At 47.7% G+C, this 20,676-nt stretch overlaps 1 protein-coding gene and 1 long non-coding RNA gene across 3 annotated transcripts in view; one reads left to right on the top strand and one right to left on the bottom strand.

The window, feature by feature from the left end:
• Pdk1 (Phosphoinositide-dependent kinase 1) overlaps positions 1-20,676 on the top strand; it is a 578,009-nt gene that overhangs the window by 391,844 nt on the left and 165,489 nt on the right. The window lies entirely within an intron of this gene.
• Positions 1-20,676, bottom strand: part of LOC143211745 (uncharacterized) — a 163,118-nt gene that overhangs the window by 75,683 nt on the left and 66,759 nt on the right. The window contains exon 2 of the long non-coding RNA XR_013009520.1: positions 12,018-12,157. This is a non-coding gene — a long non-coding RNA (uncharacterized LOC143211745). The remainder of the gene's footprint in view (positions 1-12,017; positions 12,158-20,676) is intronic.

Genomic DNA, 20,676 nt, shown 5'->3' with positions numbered 1-20,676 from the left:
TCCGACAACTACAGATATTACGTTATTGAGGGTGACTTGTTAGTTCACAATGAAAATTGCTGTCACTGTTGAAATTATGCACTAATCACCGGTCGGTAATGTGTTAACACATTCCGCGCCGAGCCGTTTTTCTCGACAATTAAACAACATTTTTTACAATGCTTCCTTCTTTTGGTGGAAATATGTTTCTGCAATGTTAAACCTGTTATAGAATAGATATGTTTTTAGCTGATTAAATACATATGTCGACCTGAACGGATACAGTTTAGCGTGTCTCAAAATTCTTACATCAGCTATAGACGATTATGGCGACACTTTTGCGGAAGTTAGCTCACCTCCGTCGAATTTTCCAGGCGCGTTGACAGGTGACTGATGATGGAAGAACCGGAGGTTATTTGCCGGCGTATTGTTCGTCTCGGCTCGCGAGGAAATGTTAATTATTCGATGCTCGTCGGGCGGGCGTCTTTGTGAACATAGTTTCTTAATCTCCTGGAAACCAGTGTCCCGCGGATTGTTCTCGCGTCATTATTCGATATCGCGGTTATGTCTCGAAGATAGCCGCGGATCCCGTCGAAGTGTTTCCCCGAATGCAATTTGTCGTAATGAGCGTGAGCAGTAAACGACGCATTCTTGACGAGGCTGCTCAGTGATTAGCGCTTGGCGCCAGCGGCGAATCCGAATTTTACATAATCATTTAATGACCGAGCGTCGTTACTACGCCAGTTGTGGTGTAAGTAATTTGAGGAACGGCTCGCGCAGAGAGAAGCAATCGCGTCGGTTCTCGATAACATTAATCTTGATTGCGCCGCGAGTTTTTACGTTTCTTCCTCGTAAAATGAGACATTTTTCGGACGGTCTTCCTCCGTGGCTTTACCTCGTGTGGTTTATTTATAAATATAAATAAAGTGCAACCGAATGGACGTGCTTCGATGCGAGATGAAGTGCGACTCGAGTCGAGCTGCTGCAGCAAATTGCATTTTTGAGGCCATTTAACTTCGGAATGTTCGCTGTTTTATTAACGAACTAAACAAATTATTATAGGGACACGTGATCATAGTAAAAAATCATAAAGTTCGATGGACCGGGTTTAAAATATAAACTTTGAGCCGCACTATCCGGATCGGCCGTATTTCACAGTCCGCTCGAGTGCAAAGCGAAACCGACGGATCGAAAATAATTTATTGATTTTATCCCCGCGAGCGGTTTGTTTTATTCATTCGCATGCCGCGCGTAAGAAAAGCTTTTGACGTCTCCCGGAAAAGCATCGCGCGGAGTATTTGCTGCAGAGCAACGCAAAACAGTTACGTGACACTGTTACGTAATTAGGATTTGCCGGCAACATTGTTGTTGTTTGCGTAAACACGGAGACCCTCGTGCAAAAGGATGCCCGCCCTGCCGCGGTTCCAGTAGCAATATCTCCGGAGCTCTCTGGTAAATTCGGTGATCCCCCGGGGTGAAATTTTGGGAATTACATCCATAATTCATCCCTTTTGAAATCTCGGCGGATCCGTGACAAGGTCGGTGTAGTGATACATTGATATATTTCGTTGTAGTCCTCGTTGATCCCTTGTTTTCGTGATCGCCGCGTGAACGTCCGCCGATTTCGAGGGACTTTAGTCTAGCTGCAGTCAAGAAGATTTCCGCGATGTATTGTACAAGGCGAATTTATAAAAATCACGAAATTACAGACTATTTTGTGCGACGATTGGGAAAAATGCAGTAATCACGCGCATTGATAGAACCAGTAAAAATATCGACTGGTAGTAGAAATGGGGGACGAGGGCAGAGTTAATTGAAACTTAGGGCTGCTCGTGGACAGCTGATTGGACTATGACGCGGTAATTTAGAATAAGGAAGAACGGCTCGGAATAAAAGTTTTGATTGCACGTTTCGAGAAGGAGAAAGCGGATAGTCAGCGGATGATGATAGCGGTATGCGGTGTACGAAGAAGAACCGTCATGGGGACTCGTTGATGGGAAGCATGGAAATGGACAGGTGGGATTCTTCTACGGTGTTGATGAATTCAGTCATTTGTTACCGTCACTTTGGACATGCCGGTGCCATAAAAATACAATCGTCTAGTCCTGTAATCCCTGGGGGAACGTTCCTCATCAATTTTCTGGGGAGCCTCTGTTTAACCTTCTGGATTACCATAGTTTCACCATAGGTTTCGCAAACTAGCCACATATCGTCAATTATATTTTGAAAGGTCGAAAATAATGAAGTTCATTGAATTCGTTCGTTCGTGAATTGAATTTTTGGGAGGAGCTGTACCGGAGAGGCAACGTCTGCAATAAATAAGGAATCACATGGAATTTCCAGTGCGTCACCGTGCGTTATTTACACGTCCGCCAATAAGGTGCAAACGCCTTTCTTCCGAGAAGCCGGCGCTGCGCATAATGTCGCGAGGCTGCCTCGACGCGACCAACGAACACGTATGAGCATGTACATGCTTTATTATTAGCAGATATACGACGAGAGGACGCGTCTATTCACTGGGCCAGGACATTCGACGCCGACGGTGCTATTGGAAGGAAGCTCCTCCGCGAAAGCTCACCGTGATTTAAAGCTATGGCGCGGCGTGCGTCCTGGCGTTCCCTAGTCTTCCTCAATGCGGGAGCCATTTTGGCTCGTTCGCTGTCTCGTTGGCCATTGTGAGTTAATGCTCCATCGCTGGGATATATTAACGATTAATAAAGGAATCGATTCGGTAACCATAGAATTTTCATTGCGTCCCCGAACGCGCCTCTTGTCGCGAATAATTTCACTTTTGTGGCTGAACATCCGCAAACACATTGATTTGATAATATAAATTTTTCGTCGTCCTCAGGATGATTCGTAGTCACGGATTGTCTCCATCGGCCACGTAACGTTCCGATCCAGCAATCAGGCAACGTTTTAATTGCGGCTCGTTCCTGAACAAGCGATTGTAGAGTCGTTTTTCCTCAAAGAAGGCACGAAATTACAAAGTACCGTGCGACGACGCCACAAGACTCGTCTCTCGTCATTCTAAACATTCTCTTTTAATTGTCCGCGGGACGCAGTTGCTACTTTGTTTAATGGGAGTTCAGCCTCGCGATGTTCCCTCCTCTAATCTGCGATCGCGAGACGGACATGGAATCACGGTTTTACGAGCGGACGGTAGATTCGCAGTTGTGCATCCGGTTACTTCGCGTACACGACTTTGTTCGCAAGATGAAACGACGGGGGTGACTACAAACTTGAGCACGTTTCGACGGTGTCCGATGCGTTTCAGGGTGTCACCAGTTCTGAACACTTACTTCCTTCTACCCGATCGAGGAAACTTGAAGGATTTCGCAGAGCACGTATACTTTTCGGGTAAATCACCATTGTTTTACGAGCGAGCGTTTTGACACACTAGAACGTGCTCTCGTCGAAAGCTTGTTAAACTTGATTACATCTTTCGGGCGAGTTCCCTGAAATCATTTACCCTTGCCAAGAAGACGTTTTTCAGATTTTATGGTCCCTGTGGCTGGACCAATTCAAATCCTTATATACGCGGCGATTTTCCTTTACGTACCTTCTGGAACTTTTTCGCTGAGATTAACATCGAGATCGTTGTTTGCGTCGATATAAAAAGCTGTGGACTTATACTGGCTCAAAGAGAATTCAAATTTTGTGCTGGAGAATGTAAAATCGATTGGGAGTTAGGGAAAGTGTTGGCAAGGAATCTCTCCGCTGTCAAATAGCGGCAAATTTGTATTGCGAAAGGTTGCAAGGCATGACGTCAAGTTAATCCGGAAGTGGCGTCAGTGACGCGTCCCGGGAAGTTACGTGGTCCGTCGAAACTGCGTTCTGCGAACGTGAGTTGCACCTTCTGACCTGTTCAGCTTTCACTGTGAGAGACATAAGCGGGCATCTACGCCGCGGATTCATTGCCAGTGACGTCAAGCTGGGATTATCACGTAACCCCATTAATAGTAATCGCTTTTTATAAATTTCTTCGCGGCAAACTATTCCCTGTGTATCAAAACAAATTTTCTAGAAATGTATAGGTAAATCTTTAATTGAATTGCCTTTCTTTATTCATTTATTGGACAGTGCCAACTTTTTTGTTTTCGCGAATAGAACCGCAAAACTGGTCGAGTACTTTTTCGGAGTGTTGCACGATTAATTGTACGACAACAAAAATCGATATTTTGGACCAGTTACACGAGGATCGTCCCGTAACGCGTTTCAGAATGTTGCACGAGCCACTCTCTTCCACCTTGATCCCTCAGCCAGAGTGATTCTCCATGGACGACACGTCGGGCTTACGGTGCTGGACAACAGCAGCTGCTACGTTCCGATCGCGAGACCAGATATACACTGTACACTCGAAAAATTCCAACACTAAAGTAAAATAACATCGAGCCTTTTACAAAAATTAAATTTTGTCATCTGCTGGCCAACTTACAGGGTGTATAAAAAGTAATGGTCATCCGTCCTACGGGTGAATCTACACGTCTCGATCGGTGGACATTTGTAAGAGAAACTTGTCGCAAAATTGTTTATAACAAAGAAAATTGTTGCTAAAGTTTGTTTTGACGTCAATACCTTCTACTCATCGAAAAGAGAAAAAGTTTGAAAGAAGCTACATGTATCAGACAAATAGTTACTGAAATATAAACTGTTAGAGTTTTTGCGGCAAGTTTCCCTTAGAAATGTCCACGGATCCAGAGGTGTAGATTCGCCCGTAGGACGGATGACCATTACTTTTTATACATCCTGTACATAGCTCCTCTCTCCACAGAAAATTCATAATGGCATGGTGCGCTGTTTTGTTTAGAAAAAAGGCGACGTGTAGCCAGTTAATGGACCCGTTGCACACCGGGAAAGCGATCATCGACGAAATTCTTGCCGGCTACGTTCTCCACCCTCGTGTTTTCGCCAATCGTGGAACCTCGGCCCACGATAAGAACCGAAACGCGATTTGTTCGACCGGAATTCGGCCCGGAATGCGCTGTTCATGAGTCTAGACGGCTACGTTCATGGGGTTATCTTAGCGTCGATAGAGCTTCCGGCTCCGTGAACATGAAATTCAAGTGACTATCTTTCGCCAATCCTTTATATTGATTCTCTTTCAGCGTCCCCTTCGATGCCGAGGCGGCTTCGCGTTGAATTAACCTTTTCTGATACCTGCCGGAGACACCTGAGTGTCATCTCTGGACTCAAATTGTTTCAGTTGTCTTCCCGATTCTCCCTGCACAAAGCGGCTTCTTCGTATCCATCCTCCGAAAATATTAGGTTGTCCCAAAAGTTTCTTTCGCAATGCGTATATTTAATATTGTTACGTCACACAAGTATATACGAACAACGGGATCATCTGTTCATCACCTTTTCATTACTTGGTGAGGAAACGGACTGGGTTAGGTCTGGGTTAACCTAATACTTAATTACTAATAGAAAAAGAACTACGAAATGGCTTTTGGACTACTTGGATGTTTCCTAGAATCTCCGCGAAAGAATGTAATGGAATTCATCGTTTCGAAATGTGAGCCACGCCTCGCCGCGCAAGCAGCGACTCTGATCTTGATTTACATTCATATGTTGAGACAGTGAGAGGTCACCGAACTCCAATTCACGTCAATCAAAATGTAGACGTTCGTACGCTCGCCACGTTCACATTGCGCGTGAATACAAATGCTCAAGGCCGTTTTAAGGTAATTAAAGTTGTCTCGAAACTTGATTAAATCGATGTGATCCTCGTCCGTGCAACAGTTATTCAGATCGTAGTGGTTCTAAATCCTGAATCCCTCCGACCGGCATTACACGATCTATTTATTTCTTGTTCACGTTGCGCCGCCATTACACATTTCCCCGTTTGATCGTGGAACAGCCGAACCATTCGAGCTGCTAATGCTAGGTGAGTCATCCGACACACAGGCTTTTCCCCATAGAAGACTAAATAAATAAAGCAGAGCAGGGGTGGTCAACAATACACAGGATAGCCAGACCTAATCCTACGAAGCTAATTCCGGCGTCCGCACACGGACAGTTCGAGGTCGATGCACCCAGGACTCGGGACAGATTGCTAAACTGCATGCAGTCCGATAAACAAAATTCCAGTGGCATCGGAGCGAAACCGAAAAAGGGTGCACCGACGGTTCTCGCGTGTTCTCGGTATCGCGTAGTTCTGCTCGTAACGATAATGTTAGTTCGCGACGGTAATTAGCTGTGGAATGGACTTTAACGAGAGAGTGAATTATTTAAGGTCGCGTCAATGACACTGGTCATTAGCAATCACCGTTTTACACGTGTATCATTTAACATATTGTACAATAGAGCGGAATCGTACATCTATAATAAGTTGCGCAAGATTCGAACGCTGAAAGCTGTCGCGCATCAATTGTAGTTAGCTCCGGCTGAGAAGAATATGATTGATAGCTTTCGTTACGGTAGCTGCACCGAGAATGAGCTTCGTGCGTTAACCACGGAGGAATGTGCCTTTGATTCTCTCCTTGTTGTACGTTGTTTAGTCATTCGGTTTATATGTGGTGCTGGCTACTGCGATTTTTTAGGTATGTACCACGATTCGAGGCTTACCTAATAAATAGCCGAAGCGATGTAGGATCGAGCCTTAGACCATATTCAGGGTGATTCTGGGAACTGATTTATACTTTTTTTCTATTTTTACTTCAAAACGAGCAGTAACTTGTTCCAATTCCCAGAATCACCCTGTATACGGTCTAAGGATCGAGCGAATTATGGGCTCGTGGCCTTTTTCGCGAGTCGTGCTCGGTATGTCGGTATGTATAGATGAAAATGGCGGTCGGTTTCGCGGACAGGAGCGATCCTGGAATCGGGTCTCGTCGCCGGGCCATTGACGGCCGATACTCCAATTACCGTTCCCGTTTCCACGGAGGCCGAGACCATAACGGTAATCCGTCGGCCCCTTGATATTACGCGATCTCGGTGTTGCGACCACGGTACGGTGGTTCTGGCCATACCACGCCGAAGAAAATACTTTCGCCTATATTTCACGTCCGACGGGCCGATAGGTGTGCCGTGACTATTCACGGTGACAGCCGTGACACCGCGATTACCGGGGCCCCGGCTTTGAGAACCGCGCTGATAACAGCCGCGATATCGTTCGGCGTTACACGGGGACTTGCGTAACGGTGCACGGGGCCGACACCTAGCCTGCCAGGACTTGCAGTTCCGATTATATTCGACCGAATGCTTGTCGATCCGCGAGCCCACGACCGCTAAGAACGCTGCACCGAGCTGCCGCATCGCTAGACATTCCATCGTCGCATCCCTAATCGTGCCGAGTTGTCTCGATGTCTTCCTCAAGCACAGTCGAACGATGAAAAATAAATTTCATGTAAAAACCGAGTTGAAAGACCGAACACCGCAGACTGTAGGACGTAATATTATGTAAACATGGTTTTCGCAGTGCCGACATCCGGGTTAGGGGCGTATCAAGGAAAACGTCTGTACCCGTCGAGCACCGGGGTACCGGTACACTTAGCGATTTCGCCGTTTTATCGCTTCAGATAGTAGTACTAAACGTCAATCAGTGCCCGGAATGCCTAATACTCTATTCCATTCATGACGGGAAATGGCTGGTAATGTTAGTAAACAGGGGAATGGGTCAGACGGGGTGACGTAACGCGTCGGCTGCACGCATTCCTCCTTAACTGGTCATAACTCCGGCGCACAAAGCCTGAACCTCTCTTGCATTCGTGCGGCATAACCGCATTTTTTTCTCTTCTCTCTTCGCTGTTCTACACCGGCAACGGCCAGGTTCCCAAGCTGTGTATTTACACACAATTAAGCCGTCGATTTAGAAGAACAAGAATCGCGGCTCGCGCTCGATCGCTCGAGCTCGCCCAATAACATTGAACTTGAGGGAACCGAACCGCTCGAACTGATTATGAGACGTACCTTCTCCAGGTAAACACGTTACGTCATTACAGCTTTGCGTCAGACCTTACTTCTCATGGAAAATACCTTTCGCGTTGCGCTCGCTTCCTCTGCCAGTCGATCGAAAATAACATGGACTAAAAATTTCATTAAAAAAATATAAAACAGTTTTGACCACGATCGAAAGCGCTCGGAAGAAATCGGATCGACAAGTTTCGAGTTTTCTTATCCCGAAACGTGTGTCGCGGTTCGTTTGTTGACATTCGCCGGCCGTTTCGACAACAATGACTGGCAACAGCGAGCGATTCTTGTTCCGTTGCGCAACCAATGCTCGCAGCTGCGCGCGAACTGCTCGGAGCGCGATAATCCCGCGTTTCCCGCCACGCTAACGATACCGGCACCGGCTAGAATCGATACAGTTGCATCAGGATGCATCGGGGGTACGCAACGTTGCGCAACACGCCGCGCCGCCGCCTGCTGCAACTCATTTCGAGCAGCGCAGCAACGAAGCGAGATCGGCGAGGACGTACGAACGACGAGCGAGCGAATCCTCTCGGGCGAATCCGATCAGCGCGCGACGCCGCGCCGCGTCGTGTTTCTTTTCCTCCTCTCGTGATCCGCACCACCAACAGGAATATCGCGTAAACTGAAAATTGTTGCGCGGAAAGTCCTCGGGATGCAATTTCCAGACGCCACACGCGAGCTCTTTTGCGTCACGGATATCAATCGTTCGAGGAAAACGGTAATTAACCGTCCCGGTGCGGGGCTTATTAACTCGAATAAGCTTTATTTTTGTTATTTCCGCGATGGTATCTTGCGGTGGAAGATCGTATTAAGCGCACAAATTAATTCGTAGTTCGTGGTTTCATTGATTATTTTCAAACGCGATCCAAATATATTCTACGAATGAATTCCAACATCAATACGTTATTCCACGTGTCCAGGACTGTGAGCACATGCCTTGCGTCGTTATTACCATTGCGAATTATCAACCGAAATCGATTCCGGTTCAAAGAGTTGCCGCTGAATAAAGGGCTCCAGCGGCTAGATATAAGCGTAAACGCGACTCGTAAGAATGTAGTCTGGTTATTACTATCGATTAGACTGGACTTGTCGTAATAACGTCGACACGAGGCCCGGCGATAAGATTTCCGGATGCAGCAAGACAAGACAACCTGGCCGCCGATTATACATTCGACGATCGGGCGAAAAAGCTGATATCGATGTCTAGCCGATACGGCTCGTTTATTGAGAAGGGTGGGAGTGGGGGGTTTCTCGTTCGAGAGACCGCCGCAATCATCGCTGGAACGCTCGCAATTTGACCAATATTACACAATACCGCGCAACTGTGCCGGCCCGCGGCGGTACCCGCGACTTAAATGAGAAATTCTTGTCCACGTCTCGGCATTCTCGTCGAAGTAACGCGCCGGGCATCAATCCGCCATCTTGTAATATCTCACCAGGGCCCCTGATCGTAACGAGCTCGTAACGATCCTCCGGATCCATCGATCGTCATCGATTCGATAGTCCAGGGACTGTAATGCAAATTTACGACCCCGATTTTCACCGTTTTTAATCTAATTAGAGGGTGACTTTGACGTGCCACGACGCGAACTTCAAGCTGATAGTGGCAGCCAGAAAATAGGGCGGTGATTAATTCTGAATTAACTGCTCTTTTAGGAGCACTTCATCTTTTCGAACTGTCGTTCGTCTGCGAGGACTGCGTGACTTCTACGAGTTCGGACGCATAAAGTCACGTTCCCACTCCTGTGGGTAAGCAATTTGCTCTTGTATTGTCCTGTCGGCAGTAGGACGCGTTAACGGTTAGTGCCTTTTCATAGCTAGATGCTACCCTCCGAAGTTCCTCGAGCTGGGTCGATTAAGGTGCTATGTTATCTCTGTTTTGTAATCAATTAGCGTCTGTTCGAGTTACACGTGGATGAATCAAGAATTCTTTCAACGAAAATTGTTCTTTCACGTACAGTTTAAACGTTAAAGAATTCGCTTGAATCCGAAAGCTTCGGACAGACTGTCGCGGTGGAGTTTGTCGTCGGTCGTTCTCGTTGAAAGTCACGAGGGATCGATCGATCCACGATCATCGAATCAATAGGTCAACGCGGCGCGGCGGCGATGTTCACGAGGCTAACGTTTACGCGACGTTACGTCACCTCGTCCCGTTCTCGCGACCGTCCTTTAACGGATCGGAGCTCTCTCGGTGCACTTTGATCGACGTCGAAGCCTCGCGCCGCCTACATTTCGCATTCCCTTGGAGAACCCGTCAAGGCGACGGCCGACGATCCGTCAACGGGAGACAACGTCGCTCCCCATTTCCGGCTAACAATAACAACCGCTCTTCGCTTCTATTTCGATCTGCCTGTGCCCCGGACAGGTCCCGAGCAGAGTTTTATTTGCGAATTCTACTAGACTATTTTGGAAAATCTTGGAACACGTAACGTGTAATCTCCAAGTTTAGAAATGTATTTAAATGCATGTGCACCGTATGTAAAGTCCCACTTAATTTTCAAAGCTAACTGCTTTGATCCTTGAAGTTCGATTTTTTCTCTGATAACAGAGTAGAAACGTATAAAGTATCATCGATATCAGAAATAGAATGGTGAATTGCATCTTTAAAGAGCACTTATGAGCGAAGCTCGACGCTTCTTGGTTCAGGTTTGACGGCTTTATTCTCGGCACTATAATCAGAAACGCTTTGGTATGCGACTAGAACGGGTCTGCATCGATCGCGGAACGATAAAGTACAGAGAGGAGATCAGAACGGGGGGGGGGCTAGACGATAGGCGGTCAATAGGATAGGCTGAATAAGAGGAAAACGGCTTCTCGGTGCATATTTTTAGCGCGCCGCCACGGTATCGTGGCCGATCAGACAGCGTGCAGGATCGCCGCCAAGAAAACCGTCGGCTCGCAAAGGCCTTATGCGCATTTCGATACGTAACCGTCCCTACGTGCTACCTGTTTAGCGATGGCTGCGAGTTTATCCCACGGAAAAGACACTGGAATCGTTCAAACAGTCGCAAACACCTTCGAGTCCTAGCAAACGAATGATGTTCCTAAAAGTGTGCAGTAGACCAGTCTTAAAAAGTGAAATATAAAACAGTAATGTTGTTTTTAACGTAACAAAATCATCGAGGGATGAAATCAATTTTTATCTTATTCCTGGTTTCCGCAATCAATGCAGAACAGTTTTATTTTGAATAAAGATCCGCAGTCGGGTAATGATTTTTACCAGCCACCTTGCAGCGAGAATAAATACCAAACTGCCTAATAGATTAACGTGTACCGCTGTCAACGGAGCAATTAACAGTTTGTATTTAGTTATTCTTGTTCGCGAACGGGGCTCGATAGCGGCTCGAAGCGGCTCGTTTGGGACTGTTTGTGCTTGTCGTCGGTTCCCACTGAACTCGAGCCGAAAATCCTCGGAGACCCATCGCTATCTGTCTGTCGACGATCCCGGTTATTTACGTGCCGGTACGCAGACTGGCCGCTGGCAGAGAAGCGAACGCGACCTCTAGGCAGACGACGCGACTCGGCCGTGTATGAGTACGAGTACGAGTACGTGCACGCCGCTCCGAATCGTCGAGTAAAAACATGGAAGTAGGCCAGATAGTCGGCGAACCAGGCTCCCGTCTAGATATTGCGACGCAATAATTCACCGTAAACTTTCGACACGCGGGGACAAATTGCACGGAACCGAGCCGAGTCGAGCCGAGCCGACCAGCTGGCCAGCTTGTATTACGTTCCTCATCGCGTTCATCGCCTTTGTTACGCGAACGCCGCTCTTTCTCTCTCCTATCTTTCTCTCCAGACGTTTTCTCGCTCGATCTCTTTGCGACCGTTTTCCAAAATGCAGGATATCGTCATTTGATTCGGAATCAAGCATGATGCATTTTCCTTCACGAATGCACTGTCAGTTCTCGTTTAATTTAATAATCCTGTTCTTCATAGATAATCTATGAATTGCTTGTAAATATCGCTTACCGTAGCCAGTAAGAAACGACTGGACCAGTGGTAATCATTTTGGCAAGGACGATCCATCCACGGATTTCCCCTAATTCCCAGAAGTTGCCAGTTTTCAATAATACGCAAGACGCAACAGGTAATAGGAACGCGTTGCTAATTGAGACACTTACCTCGCCGAGAGTTTGGGAAGTAGAGACGTTCGGTAGTAAGGCACGTCGTGTCTCTTTGAAGGGAACAGTGCAGCTGAGTGGTTTATTGGATTTGTCTGCAGAGTAAATTTCACCGTTGCTGCCGAGTCGAGTACAGTTCACTGGAAAAAAAATATTGGCTCGCGTTTTGAAACTGAAATTGTTTAATTTGACAGAGAATCTTTTAGTGAATTCTATGCTGTGTCTGTTGAGATCATCGACTTATTGAAAGGGAGACCCACAGCTGATAGTTTCGAGATCTAGGAGAACGCGAAAGAGAACCCGGATACTTAAAGCTATCCGAGCAGTCGTTCAATACCCGAGTTCAAAGATCCAGACTCCAATCCTGCCCGAACAAATCCTGCGGTCGATTCTTATCTGGTTGAAATTCGAACAGCAGGGTTCTCTCCGGCTAGACTTTCGCAAGAGAGCTGTCTACCTGTCAGAAATTCGATGGCTGGCATGATCTCCGAACTAAAGATCCGGATTCGTTACATCGAATTCATTTTAACAGGCCTGGCGCAAACTGTGATCTTTATTACCTGAAACTTTGGCGGCCGGTTCAGCAGAAATCCAGCTTCGATCGGGCAATTATTTCTGGTTCTTTCGTAACGTCCAGACTGCGGAGACCATTGTACAAAATAATATCTATTTGCCAGGCCATCGGGAAAGGACACCGCAAAAAAGCAGGACGCAAGAAATGGTTCCTAATTTTCACCGGCACTGGACGAAGTTTCGTCGCTGTCTTGTAAGAATTAAATTTGTGATGAGAGGCGAAGTTTCCTGAGAGAGGGGGGAGAGAAAAAATTTCGGAAACTCGTGAATAGTTGCCGCGGGGGAAAAAAACCGCGGAGAATCCAGCGGTTCCTGTTAAGACCGCGATGAAATCGTTCCCCGAACTTCCCCGGGAAAGTTCGGATCTCCCATAGACGAGGCATCCCTCTACGATTTTAGGCGTCGCCCTCGAAATATCCAAGCAACCGGAAACTTTAACTTTCCCGGCCGCAACTTTATCGAGCTGCGAGGTATTCCCTGTGTATTCCCTAGGAACGGTCTGATCCAAATTTTCGAACGTTCCACCGGTTAATCGGCCGGATAGCGTGAATCTCGTTGGATGGTTCAAGAGTGGCCACGAATGGCCTGCACTCTTTTTTCCCCGGAGAAATTCGAAACAACAGAATCGTAACTGGTTGCGCAAACGGAATGGGTCGCGGTCTCGTTGAGCGGGACACCGAAATTTCCACGGGCCTTTGTCACCGCGAAATCCGAGGTCGTTCCTGTTAATTAAATTTAATTGATCATCGCGCTGGCGCCACGGGGTTTCAACATTCCTGCGTATCAAAGGGAGCCGAGCCGAGCCGAGCTGAGCCGTGCCAAGACGCGTCGTTAATCTATTCCCTGACCGCGTAAGAATGCTCGGCGACGGCGAACGTATAAATTTTTCTAACGGGGACGAGATTCGAGGAAAATCGTACACTTGAATACCGATGTCACGTGGCTCGAGCGTGGATTCCTTGTTCCCGATGCTGATGCTAGAGAATGTAGGCTATCGTTCGAGCCCCCGCGACTTATGTGTGTTCCACTCAAACAAACGCCTACGCTCGCGTTCGGGGAACTCGACGATCTATAAAATGAACAAGTGTAATTTTCTTTTCGCGGATTAAGATAAAACCGTTGTCCCGCAAGAATAACCCTCTTAGCGCGACAAAATATATTATACTCTTAATCTCGCGGGATCGTGTTTTTTATTTTGGTGCAGCATGTGCATTCCGCTCACCGCAAGAAGAAAGAAGCTGCGGGAAGCGCATAAAGTAACGAAACAAGCAAAGCTACTTAAAAGAAACGCATCTTTTTATATTTTCCACTGGAACCGTCGCTTCGTTGCGCAAAGAAAGGAAAGATTAAGAACGGAAAGATAAAACGACAGGTAAAATATGGTTCTATACCCTATTTTACAAGATTCAAGTATTCGAACGGTGATTTTTCCGACAGGTTGGTCATCTGGGGTTGAAAGAAAGCTCTTGGAGAAAGAAAGAGCCGCAGGTGTTTCCCGGGCAGTTGGTGGTCCTAATTAAGGTTCTACGATGATTTAATCGCATCCGAAAGGTATCGCAGTGCGGGGATCTCGGCCCCATTCTACCGAACGGGCAGATGCTCGAGGAGTTCCCTCGAAATTGGCCAACGAGCAGACACCGTGCGTAATGTATTCAAATTCCCCGCGGAGATGTGCAGCAGAGTTAATGGAAAATTCGCTTCGGAAAACACGTGGAAAAACAACAAGCCAAACTCGAACACGCGCGGCGGTTTGCGTAATGAACGAACGCGTGCGATTCCGCGCTGCTCGTCGCGTCGCACGCGCGCCCGCCACGGAAATTAGCAGGGAGCGCGAGAAACTGTTCAAGGCTTTGTTCCGGCGAACCGGGTGACACTTTAACCCACTTTCTTTGGAGACGTTGCTCCACCGACAACGACGAAATCGATTTTTCGTGCGCCGAGAGGGACGAGAACGACGACGATCCGACACCGATTACAACCCCGACCGGTTCGTTGCATTACATCGCGGTGGATTCCGCAACGAGCGAGCGATCGCGGCCGTAGATCATCCGCGGTAGAAATCGGCCGCGATGATAGAAATCGAACGCTGTGCTTCCTCGCTAGGAACCGACTCTCGGACAGCTCGTTGTTCACTGGAAGTAAACCATTTAAAATGGTTACAAGAAGAAATACATTTTTATTTAAACCCTGCTTGTCGCGATCGACGCAGACAATTTTGATTCTCGCAATCGAGAATTACCAGCGGCGTTCCCTCTCGCGGATCGAGCATTCGAATCGAGGTCCCGTCATCGTTGACCCAGTATACGACCAGGAAGACTCGACTGGATCTCCGTGGAAACGGCTCGCAGCGATCCTAAGCGCGCCTAGGTGATCCGACGAGTGTCCTTAGCGCGCATTAGCGTCGACGTAATTCGCAATCGGATTGCTCCGCTAATGGCGCAAACGTTTCTGTGAAAAGGCAACAGAGAAGGCAATTGACACGTGTAAACAGCGGCTCTGCTCTGCTCGGATCTGCTCTGCTCTGCTTCGTTCTGGTTCGGCTCGGTGAACTGTTCGCGTTCAAACGTCCCGAGCAGACGAATCTAGCAGAGCCAAAGTGCTAATTACCGGTGACACGGCTGGACATACCGGTGTGTGTCTTCGCTCGCACGTTTCACCACTCGTTTTATATTCTCCGCGAGAATTCGCGGGGAAAGATCCTATATATCGCTTCCTGCGGATCGCCGAAGTATGCAAAGCACGGCCGCCCGACGCCCTCGAAACGATGGGACGAGTGACCGAAACGTAATCCCTTGATACACTTCCAGAGTCTGCAGACTGATTCGCGTAGGGGATCAGGAAGTTTGCGAACAAATTGTCGCCGTACCAAGAATTTTCCTGACCTTTTTACAATCGACGGGGAACCACGGGAAGCTTCACACTGTTCTAAAACAGCGACTTTTTTCAGGCTGAAATCGTTTTGCAATTATCACTGGACACGTGGCATATATTAGATGCATGCACAAATGGTAATCTTTTTGAAATGCAGTTTGTTGCCGTGTTCACATTATTCGTAGTATCGAAGCATATCTATGACAACGAGAACTGATTGCACTAAACGCTGCAGGGTTCTACCCATTACATGTCGAATGTCCAATTTAAAACTGTATAAATATTCATACAATTTGGGAACACGAATGTATTCATTTTCAACCCACTAAAATGGTTAGAGAAACGAAGAACTTCTTATCATGAGCTAAAACATTGAAAGATTCAAACAAGCCTGAAGGATGCTATCTCGTTCCTCGGATCAGGGATCGACGCGTCCCGATCTTGTGCCGGTGATTAATTAATTAAGACTGGAAATGTCAACGCGAGCGAGGAAGAGGATTCTCCCGCGATTATGGCAATAACAGAGCGAGCGCATCCGCCTCGTCGAGGACCGCCGATTCTCTGGAATCTGGCAGGAAAGTCTAGAAGTTCGGCGAGGAGTGAGAGAGGAGAGGAGAGGCGAGGTGTGGAGAGAGGAGAAGAGAACGGGCGATTCCGCATCGCGAGCCGCGGACGCGAATTTCACACAAAACCTAAGGCTGCATATAGAAACGCAGACACAGTGGCCTAGACAAGTAGGTCGCGGCGCAGTTCTCGCGGCGCGAGCTCGCGTGCGCGAGACCGCGACGCCGTGCCAGTGTCCGTATGCGCAGCAGTTAGGCGAGCGGACAAGGAACGAAGCGTGTCGGTGCTGGTGTGATCAAGCACCAACACACCGGCAAACCTGGACAGGTATACCTACGGTATTACATAAACTGGATGCCGAGCTAACAGCTCTGCTTCTACAGGAGGATACAAAACGGGTTCATCCCCTCTTTTGAACCCCTGAACGTAGCAATTCATGCTAACTTTACCCTTCTCCGAGATGTGCGTTACTTGGTAACTTGTCTTTCAATTGCTGGTTTCCATATGATTGTATAGTATGAAGTAGTAGAGTTACCGAGGAGATGCGGAGCTTTATAATGAGTTCCAAGGTCGTTGATGTTGAGGAGACCTTGACGATTTATCTACCGGAAGCCTGTTAATTTTACTCGATCTCCAAGTACCTGCTAGTCGCAGGCAACATTGTAGCTACAAAATCATGCCATCGGCACGGGTCAAGATGGCCGCGGGACGTCGTGAGAAGATCCCGACCCTTCCACGGTCCTCGTGACAGTGCAGCCGCTACTTCGAAAGTAAATTATGTACAGCTAAACGTTCCGTCTCTCGAAATCCTGTTGGTCGATCGAACGAAAAATCGTGTCTCGTCGCACGAGGCTGCTGACCCCGTTCACCGAAATACAACAACCTGATCGCTAACAATACGTGAAAATCCAATTTGAAGATCGGAAAGAAATATTTGAAGAATTTCTTATTCTTCAAAATCCTCGTTCTTCTGAAATCCGTCGTTCTGACGAGTCCGGTAGTTCTAGCATGAAAGCTGTTCTAGATCAGCGATTTAGCAGCCCTAGTTTCGATTTATCTCGGGTATCGGGTGTAGGAGCGAGCCTAAGCGGGTCGCGGCTGACCGGAAGAGGGTCCGCGTTCCGATCGCGTGGCGTTCCTTTGTTCGGCTCGCGTGGAGGACGCTCAGCCGGGCATCGCGGCTAAACAACAATTAAACTACAGTTAGCAGCGCGCCGGATTCCGGGGAATCTGGAACGCGACTGTAAAAAGCAAAGTAAGCGGCGGTGTGTTTCTTTCTCTTTCTCTATCTTTTCTCTCTCCTTCTCTTCCTCTAGCCCCTGAACCGCGGAGTCCCGGTCGCGTCTCCTTTCCCGATCCTCTCCTCCCTTTCTCTTTTTCCCTCTCCGGACGACGACGTGTTCCTCGGTTGCCGATTCCAGGTTGTAACGGCGACGCTCGTCACGGCGAAGCGGAATCCCCTACCCTCGCGAAAGAGGAAACGGAGGCCGGAAAAATCGTGCAAGAACGCAATCACGAGGAACGTTTTCAAAGGATTGCGTCGCGTTTCGTGTGTTCCACCTGCATAGCCGGTCGAGACAAAAATTCGTATCCGTTAGATGTAGGAAATGTTCTGTTGTTTTTATTACTGTCGGTAAGCCTTCACAGCGGGAGCTGATTTAAACTATAGAGAATTCAATGGTTTTATCTGGAATCCCTAAGCTGGCTAGGGCAGATGCCGAAGAGGGGAAACAAGCAGAGTAGCACATCGCCTCTCGGTGGGGATTCTGGAAGAGGGGAATTTCTCCAGAAGCAGTCCCCTATTCGTATGTATCCGAGAGTGGCGCGCTTTCTTCGTGGCGGCTCGGTGCTGCAATTTTGCGCAATGCAGTCTGGTGTGGTCTCCTCAGCAGCTCTCTCGGCGAGCCTCTCGACGACCTGGTCTCCGGCGAGGCGACGCGAAGCGAGGCGAAGAGACGCGGCGAGACGAGACGATGCGATGGTCGATTCAGGGGGATCCAGTCGGCGTTCACCGTTGGAGGATCGGGGATCGGGACGGGAAAGGTGGGAGGAGGATTTGTTTGTAAACAGAGAGTCCGCCGAGCCAAGCCGAGCTCGAGTCAAGTCGCAGATCGGCGTGGAGGTGGGAACACGGTTAGGCTGACCAGGGAGAGCTGGAAGGACGCCGGGACGGGGCCAAGGGGGGAGACTTTCTCCCTCCGACGGGGTTACGTAACCTCGTCGCGCGCCTGTCGGCCGTCTGAGCGTTGCGGGAACGACCTACTTGACCCACTGTCCCTATGCGCGGCCTCGCGGATCCGAGCGGATCCGAGCGGATCGGGGATCGTCGGATCGGGTCGCGACCAACGCTTGCTTGCTTGCTTGCTTGCTAGCTTGCTGGATTGCTTGCTTGCTTGCTGGCGATGCAGTCGACCCACTCACAGCCAGACCGGAACAACGAGGGTCGTCGTGATCGTGGCTGAACGACGATCCGCGCAAGGCTGTGCAACTGCCTGGCCCTGCTTGCCTCTAATTTTCATCCCCTGATCCCTTATTTTCTGCCATTTTTCAGGAATGTGCGGAAAAAGATCTTCCAATGGATAGTGTCTGTGGAGACTGAAACGGGAAAGGTGATGAAATTGAAATTTTTATCCATTCCTCGAGAAATTGAAATGTGTGAATTTCAAATAAGTCTAATAATAAGTCCATCGAGAAGGTTCGCACGAATGTCTTGGGAATTGTACCTCAGTGATCCAGATAAATTAGAGTCAGGAAGTTTAAGATGCTTTCTCTGTAACAAATGGATGTTGTGCAACTTTGTATGGCATTACGGAATGCCTCTTCGCAATGATCGATGTATGATCGTTGAGCGAGGAATTTTTCAAGTTCATTTATTGTTCGCTTCTTCATTCGGAGAGATGGATGCCTCCTGTTCTCTTAGGTACTCGGTTCAGTTCCGAGGATAATTGACCTAGATAGGGGAACATCGAAACTGCGTGTCGGAATAATTGACACTTCCTATGGCGAGTGATTCATTGATCACTGCGATCTCTGTGGTGGGGACGCTGGAGACTTTGTTACGGGGAATGTGTACGATCCATCTCGTTCGATGGATTACAAATAACAGAGAATTAAGATCATTTTTATCCGTCGGACACCGCTGCGATTATTTCTCGGTTTTGCGAATGGAGAAATATAGGACAAGAATACATTAATTAGTGAGCGAGTATCACGTAAGTCGCAAATGCGTGGTATTTGTTATCCTGGCTGGGAAGTGGCTTTTTATGCTGATGTAATTGATGGGTCAAATTTTGGTTGGATTCTAGCAATGGAAAAAGAAATCCACTATCTCCAGTTCATCAGACATATGCTATTTTGCGTGATTCATGTCAGTGAAGGTGTTAGCAAAGTAATTTAAAACAGTCAAAGGACGTCGATATAATACTATGTATTTTCAATTTGCTAAGATTTACAGTTGAAAGAGAAATCTCCTCATCTGATTAAAGAACACCTTCTTGAGAACTTTAGCGGATAGTTAGCGTCGAGATCGTTCCTTGGTATCACGGCCGGAGGAATTACTAAATGCCTGACCACACGGCTGGTTGGTCAGAATGTCTGATGTTCCTGTCCCGAGTAGTTCATTGATGTCCACAATTTGGGAAATTCAGGAGACCGGGGAACACCTAATCCAGACACTTGTCCCGGAGATGTCTCGGTTACTTCGAGTGGCTTGGTCCTCGAGAATACCTGGACCGGATGTGTCTCGGAGCTCCTAGGCAGCTCAGAGAGCAAGAAAGATGGAGGGAGAGAGAGAGAGATAGGGAACTCGCTGCGTTGTCTACTGCGGAGGCTGGTGCACGACCACTTGACGTCATTAGTTCGCGAATAGTTTCTGCGTGAGAGTCGAGCTCGCCTCGATGAGTAATTCCCTAAGTAGCTGCCTTTTAGCCAATGGCCTAGAGACATACCTGCGCGTTTCAGTTCAATGGAGTCTCCAGTGCTGCTTGAGAAACTAATGATCACAAATCGAAATTGTTGGAACTACCGTGATCCGGCCATGAATCGTGTATTCCTATCGTATCGCATTGTTTCACTGTAATAGTTTAATAAACGTCGATTACGTCAGGACACTCCCAATCCCGTGACACCTTTATCACTTGCATCTGTGCTAGTTTCAACTCATGAAATATATTCTGGTAGTGCCAATATTTTTGTTAAGGTTTTTCAAGGTTTGTTTGGACGTTCGGACACCGTTCACAGTTGGTCAGCTCCGCTGAAAATAATAACAATGACTTTGAAAACCTTCCAAGTGTACACGACTCTTCCGACTCATTACAAGTCCCCATTATACTTTGTGCGCGATGTCATAAATAACTGTAATTGAAGCCGTTATCATTACGCTTCATTACAGTCAACTCGGTGGTTCCGGATTAAAAACACAAGAATTTCCGTGGCCGAGTAATATTCATAGTGGAAAAGATTGCTATCTTCCTCGGTTCAGCGGATGGTGGATTTTCCATCGAGGATATTCCATTCGAAATGAAAATACGCTGGAAAGGAGTCCACTGCGGCGACCTGTCTTTACGAAATACTTACGATACATTTTCGGTTTGTCGCAATTATTAAAAGAGGAGATACCGCCAAAAAATTTTCAAAGACGCCGCATTTTTGG

This window comes from Lasioglossum baleicum, chromosome 9 (genome assembly GCF_051020765.1).
Source record: "Lasioglossum baleicum chromosome 9, iyLasBale1, whole genome shotgun sequence".
Taxonomy (NCBI): Eukaryota; Metazoa; Arthropoda; class Insecta; order Hymenoptera; family Halictidae; genus Lasioglossum; species Lasioglossum baleicum.
Note: the sequence above shows the minus strand (reverse complement) of the source record. Positions and strands in the feature narration are given on the sequence as shown.